This window comes from Peromyscus eremicus, chromosome 9 (assembly GCF_949786415.1).
Source record: "Peromyscus eremicus chromosome 9, PerEre_H2_v1, whole genome shotgun sequence".
Lineage (NCBI taxonomy): Eukaryota > Metazoa > Chordata > Mammalia > Rodentia > Cricetidae > Peromyscus > Peromyscus eremicus.
This window is the reverse complement of record NC_081425.1, coordinates 26717930-26732425: the sequence shown is the minus strand read 5'-3', so window position 1 is coordinate 26732425 and position 14496 is coordinate 26717930. Positions and strand designations below refer to the sequence as shown.

The 14496-nt window shown below is 35.5% G+C and overlaps 1 pseudogene; it reads right to left on the bottom strand.

Moving 5' to 3' along the window:
• Positions 1 to 766: 766 nt before the first annotated feature.
• Positions 767 to 14496, bottom strand: part of LOC131919821 (T-complex protein 1 subunit zeta-like) — a 49297-nt pseudogene continuing 35567 nt past the window's right edge.

The window sequence follows — 14496 nt, the reverse complement described above, 5'->3', positions numbered from 1 at the left end:
CTTATTCTTTAGTTGTCATTCTTAAAGCCATTAAACTTGTACCTATTTCTGCTGCTAGTGTTTTTAAGTTTTCTGAAGGGGTTGGGCTTCAGATTTGTGATCCTCCTGCTCCAACCTCTAAGTGAGACCTGGTATAACTTTCCTTAGGGGAGCATTGTAGCAGTTATTTCAAAAGTGTGAAAGATGCAGTAGCTTTACTCCTATTTATTCATTAGAGTCACTATGAAAACTATACATTACCCAGTTGTATTTTACATTAGTTATAAATTTAGATGTTTAATAGAGAGTTGGCTGCCTAATTTATGTATCTGTAAGAAAAATAAATATAATTTTAAGCCAGGGTCTCCTGTAGTCTGAGATGGCTCAGAACTTCTAGATCTTCCTGATTTCATTTTTGAAGTTCAGGATTACAGCCATCTACCACAGTGTCTTATTTAGGAGAAATTATTAAAGCTTTATAATTTTTGAAGGAACATTTGATAAATAAGATAGACAACATTTTACATTAGTATGTAATTTAGTATCACTGCGGAGAAGTCATCCTGTTCAGTGGGCTAAAGAGGAACTGCTTTATGTGTGCACACTCAGTACAAACCAAAATTGTAAGATTTCACAGGATTATAGTTTGAATAGGTCTAAATAACTTATCCTTTTTTCATACCTGGAGAGCAAATTCCATTCAAAAATTACTAGAGCCTTGGATATAAAGGAGATTTTATTCCTACATCATTGTTTAGTGTTACAGATTCAGGTAAGGCAGACTTCATCAACTTTTCAGGGACAATATTCCAGCTCTTATGCTTTCATCAGACAGAAGAACATTGGTGGCAATCACAGTACAAGAATGAAGCAGTGGTTTCCTTACACAATGGTTATCCCACACCCCCATTTCTGCTGCTACCATTGTCTCACCTGTGTTCAAATCTACACGTACAACTGGACCTGGTTCTGAATGATCAGCTTGAACTTTATGGTTACCATGAGGTCAAAATCAAAGTTATGTGCCAGAACCTGGGGAATAATGATCCAGGCATCTGCAAAAGCCTGGACTCCATGTGAGTCCTGCCCTTCACACTGGGCTCAATTCATCAGAGCTCCTCCCATTGCCAATTCTGCTGCACCAGAGCCTGGAACAACATAGCCTTCATCAGAAGCATTTGGACAGCTCTCAAGACATTTATCATCATATTCTTGATTTGAGTCAGTGTGGGTTTATTTGGTTCTTTGAGCAAAAAAAGGGGGACAAAATGAGGGTTTTTACATTTATTAATAAGGTGAACTTCTTTTTGCCCAACATATACTTGTAGACAAGCCCTGATTGTTTCAAATAGTTGGGATGTAGGTCATCAAAGGAGTTCAGAGCTACCCCAATGGCAAGCAATGGTCAGCGTCTCCATGCTTCTTTGCTTGGTTCTACGTAGAGCTACAATACCTTCTGCAAGGGCATCTAAAGAAAAGAATTAATCCTCTTTTGATCAATAATTACAAATCCTTTATCTGAATCACCAGAGTCTTTCTTTTGGAGTGCTACCATTTTTTTAACTCAATCTTCCATGAACTTTTTTTTATCTTTTACTAGATTTCCTCTATCTTCTCCATTTTTGTTAAAAAAAATCCACATCCCCCCAAAAAAAACCAAACAAACAAACAAAAAAAAAAAAACCAGAACTCATTTCTGTTTTCTCATAGTCTAAGGAGTAGGTGAGGATGTAGGAATTTTCTACTCTTTTATTCATATCAGGAAACTGTGCAACAAGATCTAAAATGAAATATTAAAGCAATTGATTATATTGTGTCTTTAGATATGAAAATATAGGGGCACAATTTTTCTTGCTTTATAGTATTTTTACACTATTAAGAAAAAGCAGTCGGGTGGTGGTGGTGCACGTCTTTAATCCCAGCATTCAGGAGGCAGAGCCAAGAAAATCTCTGTGAGTTTGAGTTCAGCCTGGTCTATAGAGCAAGATCCAGGACAGGCACCAAAACTACACGGAGAAACCCTGTCTCGAAAAATAAAAAAATAAAAAGAAAGAAAAGAAAAAGCAATGACATTAAATTCCACTGCTGTGATTATAACTGATAACTAGTGATAATGGGATTTTTTTTTGTAGAAAATCAAAATTTAGTAATAAGAGCTTTGAGAAACTGGACACGTTTCCTCAGTTGAAGTGGAGCATATAACACTCAGCATTAAGCAAATAGATGTCAGAAAGGCAGACAATAGTTTGTTAGAGCTTTCTGAAAATATGAACAATGCATGGCAGCTATCGTGCATTTAATCATGTGATCATTTAGTAAATGCGCTCAAGTTCAAAGGTCAATAGTTTATATTTTAGTTAACTGATTTAAATTTTGAAATGATCATGGGACATTACTTCAACAACCAAAGGATGAGACTCAATCCTTGTGTTATCTTGAAAGGTTCAGAATGTATTGGTGGAAAAAGACAGGAGAGAAAGACATGAGCATGAACATTGCCGAAGACAAACATATTTCAGGTTCTTTGTTCTGAATATAGGACTGAAATTAACTTCAAGACCCTTCTTTTATCTATTAAATAATCATAGTAATGGAATTCTTGCCATGAACTCATTTAGCTAGCTTATTAAGCATAAATATTTAAAAGTACTATTTTATTTTAATATGCATTGTCTCAGCATTTTCATTAGAAACTAGAAATTAGATAATTTGTATTAATTGGGTTTTTCACTTGTAAATTTGAAATAAAATATAAATTGGTAATATATGTATATATGTACATATATATGCATGATTAAAGGATATACATATATATACATATATCCTTTAATTATATTTATGTATATCCATATTTATACATGTATATCCATATAAATATGCATGTATATCCATATATATATATATGGATGGATGGATATCCTTTAATCACTGTGTGTATCAATGAACTTTTACAGACAAACAAAAAGGGAGAAAAAAAAGAATGCCTGGGAAGAAGTTCTGATTTTATCCTGTACAAGGTTGAGTGAGAGAGATAACATGCAATTCAAAGTGAGAGAGTGTTTATACCATTAGTAACTTTTATATCTCAATAACTTCAGTCCTACCTTTAGAAACAAAATAGTTAAAACACTGCTCAGAATATTTCTAATTTTTTAAAAATGTTTTTATTAGTTTTTTGAGATTTTCATACAATGCTTTTGATATTGTTTTGTACCTTCTCCATCTATTCCCAGGACCACTCCCTACCTCATGCCTGCCAAACTTTATGTGCCTAAGACCATTTCTTAATGTTTGTACTTGAAGGAAAGATCAGAACGAAGTAAAATTTTAAACATGTTCATGCCCTTGTCTGTGAGCAGGCCGTTAATATTAGTTAATCTTCTACCACCATCTGGTGGTCCATTCTGGTATGTCACAATGAAGAGACATTAAACTAAATATATTTCAATGTGCACACTCATTTTAAATAGATAATATAAAGTGGCTATTAAAAAACATTTCTAAATTAAGATTATTTCTTCTTTTTATCCAAAGGATTTAAATTTTTTTCATTCAACTTACAAGTTGTTAAATAAATCAATGTATTCTTACTTGGCAAATAATATTAACACAAAACAAACTATTCTTTTGATTCATTGAAGTATATGTGTGAAAATATATATACCTTGTTAAGTTTCATATTAAAGCAAATATGTGCACACTTACAAGTAAATTAATTTATTTTCCTTGGTTTTCAGTTTTTTTAAATTAATATATTATCTCTGATGAAATTTAATTTCAAGAAAACATTGCATTTAATTTTATATTAGTTTTCTGTGATGTGTTGCAATTATGACAACTAAATAAGTAGCATTAGTTTGTAAATGTGATATTAGCATTTTAGTTTCCCAGGCTTTGAAACACTAAAGTAACAAATTTAAACAGCAATTATAAAATTATCAGTAGGCAAACTCACGGATAATCTTCCCTTTCATAATCTTTAATGTCCTTCTGTCTTTATTACAACTACTCAGATTTTAATGATACATATTGATTCATGAAAAAATGATTTGTGAATTACAAGGGGAAGTTCATGGAAAAATGGATAGTCACTTTCTCTTTAGCTGTGCTCTGAGTTTTTATTTACCTCTAAAAGTATATCTTTTGGCTCTATATCACAACTGTTCTGTATGCATACAGAGTAATAGTACAAATACATTCTTCACAGGGACATTGCAATGGTCATAAATGTAGAATTTAATGATTATTGGTGGTCTCATTACACACAAATTTTTCAAAAACTCATGTCCAATACCTAAAGACCAACCTATTAACTTGAAGACCCTCCAAATTCAAAGTTCCCTCAAAAAGGATGTAGAATCATTCCAAAAGTTTAGTTTTAAGCTGTTAGGAAAAAAGAGATACCACTCCGGACCATTTTCCAGGACTCAGACTTGCCTCCTGTTAGTGTTGTTCTTGTATTTGCCTTCTTCTTCCTTCTATTCCCCTTCCTCTTCCTCCTCCTCCAACAACTTTTTCTCCTTCATCTCATCTCCTGAAGTTGTTTTCTCTGAATTTTAATTATTCAAGAACTATATGAAAGGCTTGAATTTGATGCTGAGCCCCATGTGAAGGACTAAGGACTGATAGTATCTCTTCCTGCTCTCAGAACATTCTTCTGGTGTGTTGTTTCTTTAAGCATTAGATGTCAGTAAAACTGTGTGAGCTTACTCTATAAGGAACATACTAGTGGACCGTGAAATCAGTAGCATTTATCTGAGCTTCTTAAATCTTGGATGATGACCACATAGGGCATTATGTAACTTAACGTGAGTGTATTTGTGTGTGTGTGGGGGGGGGTAGTGTAATATTACATTTGATAACACATGAAATTTCTGAATTTATAAAGACTAAAACAATTCAAAATTAAAATCATTTTCCTCTTGAAAAGACAATAATCAAATTCATGTGGAAAACAGCTAAATGAAAACAGGACAGCTAAAATTAATCTGCATAATAAAAGAACTTCTGGAGATATTACATACCTGATTTCAACCCACACTGCAGAGCAATAGCAATAAAAACACACCTAGTATTGACATAAAAACAGACATGTTGATCAATAAAGTTAAATTGAAGGCCCAGATGTAAATCTGCACACCTATGAAAAACTGATATTTGATAAAGAAACCAGAAATAAACAATGGAAAAAAGAAAACATCTTTGACAAGTTGTATGGTTAAAAAGAATGCTAGCATGTAGAAAAATGCAAATTATTCCATGTCTATCACACTACACAAAACTCAAGTCCAAGTGGATTAAACACCTCAACAGAACACCAGATAAACTTAACCTAATAGAAAGGAAAGTGGGACATACCCTTGAATGCATTAGCACAGGAGAGAACTTCCTGAACAGAACACCAAAAGCTCCAGGCACTAAGATCCATAATTAATAAACAGGACCTCATGAAATTAAAAATTTTCTGTAAGGCAAAGGACATTGTCAGTAGGACAAAACAGCAGCCTAAAGAATGGGAAAATTTTTTCACCAACTCCACATCTGACAAAAGGCTGATATCCAAAATATATAAAGAAGTCAAAGCAGGGGGCAGAGGTGGCACACACCTTTAATCCCAGCACTCAGGATGCAGAGCCAGGCAGATCTCTGTGAGTTCAAGGCCAGCCTGGTCTACAGAGTGAGATCCAAGAGAGGAAACAAAACTACATAGAGAAACCCTGTCTCAAAAAACTAAAAAAAAAAAAAAAAAAGGAACTTCAGAAACTAAATATTAACAAATCAAATAACCAATAAAAATGAGGTACACATATAAACAGAGAATTCTCTACAGAGGAATCTCAAGTGGCTAAGAAACACTTAAATGTTCAACATCCTTAGCCATCAGGGAAATACAAATCAAAACTACTTTGAAATTCCTCCTTCCACCTGTCAGAATGGATAAGATCAGAAACACAAATGACAGCTTATGCTTGAAAATATGTGGAGAAAGGGGAACACTCCTCCATTGCTGGTGGGAGTGAAAACTTGTAAAGCCACTGTAGAAATCTATATGATATTTCCTCAGAAAATTGGAAATTAATGTACTTCAAGATCCAGCCATACCATTCTTAGGTATATAGCCAAAGATATCCTACCACAAGGACACTTGCTCAACTCTGTTCATAGCAGCTATTTTCAGAATACTCAAAAACTGGAATCAATCTAGATGTCCCTCAACCAAAGAAGGAATAAATAAAATGTGGTACAGTTACACAGTGGAGTATTGTTCAAATGTTAAAAACAATGACATCATAAAATTTTCAGACAAGTAGATGAAACTAGGAAAAAAAATTAGTGACTCTTAGTGGTCTGCATTAGCAAACTCAGAAAGGCAAACATGGTATGTATACACTTATAAGTAGATATTACTTATTAAGTAAAGAATAATAATTTTAAAATCCACAGACTGAGAGAGGGCAACAAGGGGAGGGGCCTCAATATGAGATGCATGGATCTCTTTGGGAAGGGGAAATAAAATAGGTTTTACAGGTGAATTGGGGTTGGATTACAATGGGAACAGGAGGGATCAGGTCGGGGCTTGGGGAGAGAGAGTACTGGGTGAGATGACTGATGTTGGGGGCATTTCAGGATGATGTTGAAACCTAGCACAATGGAAACTCCTTGAAATATACAAGTCTGAACTTAGTGGAGACTAGTAATGGGCAATATGGAGCCTAAACAGGCCACCTTCTGTAATCAACTAAGGCTTACAGTGGTGGTATCGTGACATCAATCCAGCAAAAACAAACAAACAAAAAAAACAAAAAACAAACAAACAAAAAAACAAACAAAACAACAACAACAAAAAACCCTTCAAACCTTCAACCTACAATTTATCCTGCCTGCAACATGTGCTGGGGTAATAGTGGCACAGAGCTGAGACTGGCCAATCAATGACTTATCCAATTTGAGGCTCAAGCCACAAGAATAAGAAAGGGAACCCACACCCAATATTGCCTGGTTGGTCAGGAACCAGGGGTTGGAGAGTGCAGAGACACAGGATAGAACAAAGCATTACTGGCAAAAATAAATTAATGAAATAATTCCTAATGGAATTCTGCTATACTCATTGAGTTGTTCCTAGCTTAATTGTCATCAGAGGCATGTCATCCAGCAACTAATGGAAGCAGAGACACATATCTACAGCCAAACATTAGTTTCAGTGTGGTAACCCCTGCACAAAAAAGGAGGAAGGATTGTAGGGGGTTTGAGGAGACCAGTAGAACATGGCCCACAGAATCAACTAAGCATGGCTCATAGGGGTGTTGTAAGATATTCCTTTACATGGTGGGAAAATGTACCATTGTGGTTGGTTTAATAAAAGGCTAAATGCTCAATAGTTAGGCAAAAGATATATAAGGGACTTCTGGACAAAGAGAGTTCTTGAAAGAAGTAATGAGGAGTTGCCAGCAGACACAGAAGGAACAGACATGCAGGAGGAGAGGTAAAAGCCATGAATCATTTGGTGACATGTTGATGAATAGAAATGGGTTAGTTTAAGTTATAAGGGCTAGTGGGACAAGCCTAATCTGTAGGCTGGGCTTTCAAAATTAATAATAAGTTTCTATGTCATATTTTGTGAGTTGGTAGCTGTAGATGAATTTCTAAATGGTCTTATTAAATAAAAAACATGGAGTCAGAGATAGGGTTGAAAGCTTGAGAGAGATCAAGGTATTAGGGAAAGCCACAGCTAACCTTACCTCACCAACTCAGCAGCTTCCAAATGTGAGGAGCTACTTCCTGTCTAACCACACCTATATGCCTTGCTGTTCTGCATCTGATTTGTTCTCTCTGTCCAGCTACATCACTTCCTCTTCCTGCCGAGCTCTGCCACTTCTGTCTGTACAGACCTCCGGACCTCCATAGTTAGCTAGTCTTGGAATTTAAGGTGTGTGCCACCACACTTGGCTGTTTCCAGTGTGGCCTTGAACTCACAGAGATCCAGATAGATTTCTGCCTGCCCAAGTGATAGGATTAAAAGCATGTACTACCATTGCCTGACTTCTTTGTTTACTTATAATGACTGTTCCTATTCCTCTGATCTCCAGGCAAGCTTTATTTATTAAAACACAAGTAAAATATTACCACATTTCAGCACAAATAAAATATCACAGGTTGCCCAAAACAAAGATCCACTACACAAGGAGTACAATGCTCCAACATTGCAGAGGAACTTGGGTGACTGTCCAGGAAGGCAAATGTTTCTGTCATTTCTATAGTTTTAGAAGTTGTTTGCTCTGTAACTCCTGATTATTTGGATAATATTATATCCTTCTCAGGTCTCTAATGGAGTTGAAGATTAGATAGTTATAGTTACAGTTTCCCTTGTTACCATGGTGATGGTGAGACTCTTGCAGCCTGACTGACTTGCAGCCATAATGCTCCTTTTCTTATACAGAATTTAGTAAGCATAGATAGATTCATGTTATTCCAAAACATAGATCATATCATTTTTGGTTTTGGACATGTGTTTCATTTCCTTTTGCTTATCTTTTAATCATCATTGGTAAACTATAACAGAACAGATTTATCATTTCAAATCATTTTCTCTTAAGTTTTGTCAACATTGATAAAATTATCTTTTATAACCATTTTTTTTAATTAACACCATAACCCAATTTTTAAGAATCTAGAGGCATATGACAACCTATATTCAGGCTGGTACCTCTGGTTGCTTCAAGGATACTAGACCAAAACAAAATCTTCAAGCTAGCTAGGGCATATTGTCATGTCCCAATCAGTGTATTATTAACTCTTAATGGTCAGAGTGCCCAAGAAATGTTCTCAGACCAAAGCTACTGCAGTTATTATTTAAATTTTGGCACAATAAAATGTTTATATTGTGTATTTTTATAGAATATTATATGTTTAATCCTGGTATTCTTTTGTTCCTTGATCAAATGACACACCATAGTGCCTCTGCATAAGCTAACTTTTCTAAGAAAGGGAAGTCCTGACATCTTATTGTTTTATCATCTTTCCACTCCATTCTTTGCTCATTAATATAAGTCTCTGTGTAGAGCAGTGGCAAGTTTAGCTAATCTAACTTTGTTGCTGTATGTGGCATATAATTGTCTGAGTATATAGTGGGAAAAGGCAAACTGATCTGTGGCAAACTCCTCTAGTCCACTGAATCTTCTTGACCTTTTAAAGATTACTTTGTTTTGAATATCTTGTCTCTAAGTAAGTATAGGAACAGATGTTTCAAGAGTGTCTCATAGTCTCATAAAAAGACTTCTGGCTTCCTTATGTGTCATAACCTCCAAAGCATAACAAGACCTTCAAGTAGATAAGGATATCTCCCTAAAAGCAGGAGGGGTAATACATTCAAGACTTTCCTGAGGAGGCTTAGAAGCAGTACTCCTGGGAGAAGACGTAAATGATTCATAACTTTTCTGACATTTGTTTTGCTTTTTATCTCCTATAATTTATACAATCATTTATGTTTAGATTATTTCTTATATTGTGTTATATATTTTTCATTGTATTTCTTTCTTTCTTTCTTTTTTCATTTTTCTTTCTTTTTTTTTTTTTTTTTTTGTTTTTTCGAGACAGGGTTTTTATGTGTAGTTTTAGTGCCTGTCCTGGATCTCACTCTGTAGATCAGGCTGGCCTCAAACTCACAGAGATCCACCTGGCTCTGCCTTCCAAGTGCTGGGATTAAAGGCATGTGCCACCACTGCCCGGCTTCATTGTATTTCTTATGAGTATCTTCTGTTATATTTGTTTTTCCATTTATTGTTTCTTATATTTAAGGTATTCTTTAGACCCTTTTTAGTGCTACATACATTGGTTAGTCCTCACTTTGGAAGCATGTCTATTTTTAATATTACACTGATTATTCTGGAGATTAATTACTCATACTTAAATACTTAAATATTAAACTTCTATTAATTACTATCTATGACAATTTTGGAATGCATTAGATTTCTTGCATTATAAAGTACTTTTTCCAGTACATTCATAGATAATATTTTACTTTACTTTTTAAAGATGGATGTGTGTGTGTTTGTGTGTGTGTGTGTGCACACGTGTGTGTGCGTGTGTGTGTGTGTGTGTGTGTGTATGTGTGTGCTTATATACACCATAATGGAGCATTAAATCCTCTGGATTTGGAGTTACAGTGATCTGTGAACTACCTGACATAGATGCTGGGACACCTGTCCTCTGAGCCACTTCTTCGTGTGTGTGTGTGTGTGTGTGTGTGTGTGTGTGTGTATGTGTGTGTGTGTGTATGTGTGTGTATTTGTGTGTGGTGTGTGTGTGATAAACTTGTATTAATTGAAAGGTCCTTCTGATCCATTATCCCTTTAACCCATAAAACATATTTTTAGAAACTCAGATATTTGACACTCTGCTGCTCTTTTTATTTCTAATTTTCAATATTTTTTTCAAGTAATAATTTCTATTCCCACTTGTATTAATTTTCTTCTTTCTAAGAATACATTTATTTCACACTCCCTTGTAGGACATCACACAGGTGTACAGTAATACATCTTAAATATAAGCACACGCAGAAAGCTTACCACAAGTGGCAAAACTACAAAGACAGTCCCGCTACATACTGTTCCTGAGAAGGTCACTCTGAAAGCAATATTAGTAGAATATGGTGGCACTCACTTAATCAGAGGTAATGTAATCAACAGGACTTAATAGATTATGCAAACTAAACCACTTGAAGAAAAGATGCACTATAGTTAAATTGCATAAAATATTGCATGTATTTTCCATAATTGTTTAAAAATGAAGTATTTAGAAAAAGTGTGCCTATTTTTTAATTTAATTAATTAATTAATTAATTAATTAATTTTACATCCTGACCTCAATTTCTGCTCCTTTCTCCCCACCCATTCCCTACCCCATCCAACCCCCATTCTATCCATTCCTCCTCTATTTTTGTTCAGAAAAGGACAAAATAATCTTGAATATCAGCAAAGCATGGCATATCAAGTTGTAGTAGGACTGAGCTCTTCTTGTATTAAAGTTCGGCAAGGCAATCCAGTATGAGGAATAAGTTCCCAAGAGCCATCCAAAGCAATAGGCATATCTCCTGATCTCATTGTTAGGAGTCTCACAAGTAGACCAAGATACACAACTGTTACATGTTTGTAACAGTGATTAGTTCAGTCCTCTATAGGATCCCTGGTTGTTGATTCAGTCTGTGAGTTCTTTGAGCCAGTTCAGCTGTTTCTATGGGTTTTCTTGTGATGTTCTTGATGCCTCTTATTTCTATAATCCTTCCTCCCTGTGTTCATCAGGACTTCCCAAACTTTGCTTAATGTTTGGCTGTGAGTCTCCGCATCTGTTTCCATCAGTTATTTGATGAAGGTTCTCTAATGACAATTGGGGTAGTCATTAATCTGATCACAAGAGAGGGCCAGTTCAAGCTACATAGCTGCTTTTGCTTGGAGTCTTAGATGGGGTCATTCTTATAGATTTGTGGGAGTTTCTCCTGTATCAGGTTTCTACCTGGTCCTGAAATGTCCCCCCTTTTCCAGTCATCTCTTTCAGTACTCCCCCCATCTAGCCACTCTCCAATCTGATCCATCAAATTCTCATCTCCACATATCCCCAGTTCACCCAAGAGATCTCTTCTTTTTCCCCTTCCCAAGGAGATCTATTCATTCCCCCTTGCTCCTTGCTACATAGCCTCTCTGAGTCTGTGGATTGCAGAATGGATATGCTGTACTTTATAGCTAATATCCACTTATGAATAAGTACACACCATATTTGTATTTCTGAGGTTGAGTGAACTCACTTGGGGTGATTTTTTCCTGTCTCCACCCATTTGCATTCAAATTTCATGTTGTCATTTTTTTCTAACAGCTAAATAATAGTCCACTGTGTAAATATATCACATTTTCTTTATCCATTCTTCAGTTGAGGGACATATAGGTTTTTTCCACGTTCTGGCTACTACAAATAAAGCTTCTATGAACACAGCTGAACAAGTGTCCTTGTGGTGTGATTGAGCACCCTTTGAGTGTATGCACAAGAGTGGTATAGCTAGGTCCTGAGGTAGATTGGTTACCAATTTTATGAGAAACTGCCATATTGATTTCAAAAGTGTCTGTCCACGTTTTCAATGTCCCAGAAATAAAGGAGTGTTCCTCAAATTATCCCACAGAATAGGAACAGAAAAAAACATTTCCAATTTTTTTTTAATGAGGCCACAGTCACCCTGATAATCAAATCACACAAAGAGTCAATAAAGAAAGAAAATTGCAGACCAATTTCACTCATGATCATTGATGCAAAAATATTCAATAAAATACTGCAAACCAAATACAAGATCATCCACCATGATCAAGTAGGATTCAATCCAGAGATGCAGTGTTGGTTCAATCTGTTGAGGTAATCCACCATATAAACAAACTGAAAGAAAAAAATCACATGATCATCTCATTAGATGCTAAAAAAGCCTTTGAGAAAATCTAACATCTCTTCATGGTAAAAGTCTTGGAGAGAACAGGGATTACAAGGAACATACCTAAATATTACAAAAGCAATGTACAGCAAGCAGACAGCAAACATTAAATTAAATGGAGAGTGTTGGCAGATGTTTCTTTTCCAACCACCAGTTCCCACATAACCAAAATAGAGACTTAAAACTAATTACAAATGCTCAGCCAATAGCTCAGGCTTGTTACTAGCTAACTCTTACATTTAAATTAATCCATATTTCTGATCTATACTTTGCCATGTGACTTGGTACCTTTTCTCAGCATGGCATGTTCATTTTGCTTCTCTCTGCATCTGCTTGTGACTCCACTGCCTCCATCCTTCTTCCTCTCAGCATTCTCATTTTGTCTCTCTGGTCTGACTTTATCTTGTTCAGCTATTGACCAGTCAGCTTCTTTATTAAACCAATCACAGTGACATGCATTCACACAGTGGAAAGGAATATTTCACATGAGAGAATCTCAAAACAATTACACTCAAATCAGGAACAAGACAAAGCTGTCTGATCTCTACATATCTATTCAATGTAGTACTTGACATTCCAGCTAGAGCAATAAGACAACAAAAGAAGACCAAAGGGATACAAATAGGAAAAGAAGATGTCAAAATATCATTGTTTTCAGATAACAAGATAGCATACATAAGCAACCTCAAAACTTCTACCAGGAAACTCCTACAGCTAATAAACACCTTTAGTGAACTGGCTGGATATAAGATTAACTAAAAATAATCAGTAGTCCTGTTATATACAAATGATAAAAGTGCTCAGAATGAAATCAGGGAAACAACACCCTTCACAATAACTACAAACAAACAGTATCAAATATCTTGGGGTAATTCTAACAAAGCAAGTGGAAGACCTATATGATAAAAATCTTCAAGGTTTTTTGTTGTTGCTGCTGTTGTTGTTGTTGCTTTGGTTTTTTTGGAAACAGGGTTTCTCTGTGTAGCTTTGCACCTTTCCTGGAACTCGCTTTAGAGACCAGGCTGGCCTCGAACTCACAGAGATCCACCTGCCTCTGCCTCCCGAGTGCTGGGATTAAAGGCATGCGCCACCACCGCCCAGCATAAAATCTTCAAGTTTTTGAAGAAAGAAATTGGAGAAGATATGAGAAGATGGAAAGATCTCTAAGACTCATGGATCAGTACATAAACATAGTAAAAATGAGCATCTTACCAAAAGAAGTCTATAGATTCAATGCAATCCTTATCAAAATTCCAACACAGTTCTTTACAGACTTCAAAAGAACAAATCTCAACTTTATCTTTAAACAAAAATCTCAGGAAATCTAAAACAATCCTGTATAATAAAATGCTTCCAGAGATATTGTCATCCCTTATCTCAAGCTCTACTTCAGAGCTATAGTAATAATAATAAAACAAACAGCATGGTACTGGCATAAAAACAAACAGGTGGATCAATGGAATTGAATTGATGACCCAGACATAAATCCACACACCTATGGATATCTGATTTTTGACAAAGAAGTGAAAATTATTCAATGGAAAAAAGAAAGCATCTTCAACAACTGATGCTGGCATAACTGGATGTCAGCATATAAAAGAATACAAATAGATCCATATCTGTCACCCTAAATGAAACTCAAGTCCAAGTAGATCAAAGACCTCAACATAAATCCAGTTACACTGAACCTGGCAGCAGAAAAAGTGTGGAAAATATATGTGTTAAAGCAAGAAATATGATTCATTTTATTCTTGTTTTTTATCATTTGAATATTTTTGTGAAGGTATTTATTATTTAGGCATTGTACTAGTTTTTTTTTTTTGATGTGACAAAACATCATAATCAAGGCAACTTACATAAGAAAGAGTTTGTGTGGGCTATAGTTCCAGGGGGTTAGGCCCCTTGACGGCTAAGCAGAGGCAGCCAGCAGAATATATGTTGGGCTTCAGCAGCATACAGGAGTGCCTATCTTGGACCACAAGCACAAAGCAGATTGAACAAACTAGAAATAGTGTGAGTCTTTGCACTCTGGAAACCCCAATGTTGTGTTT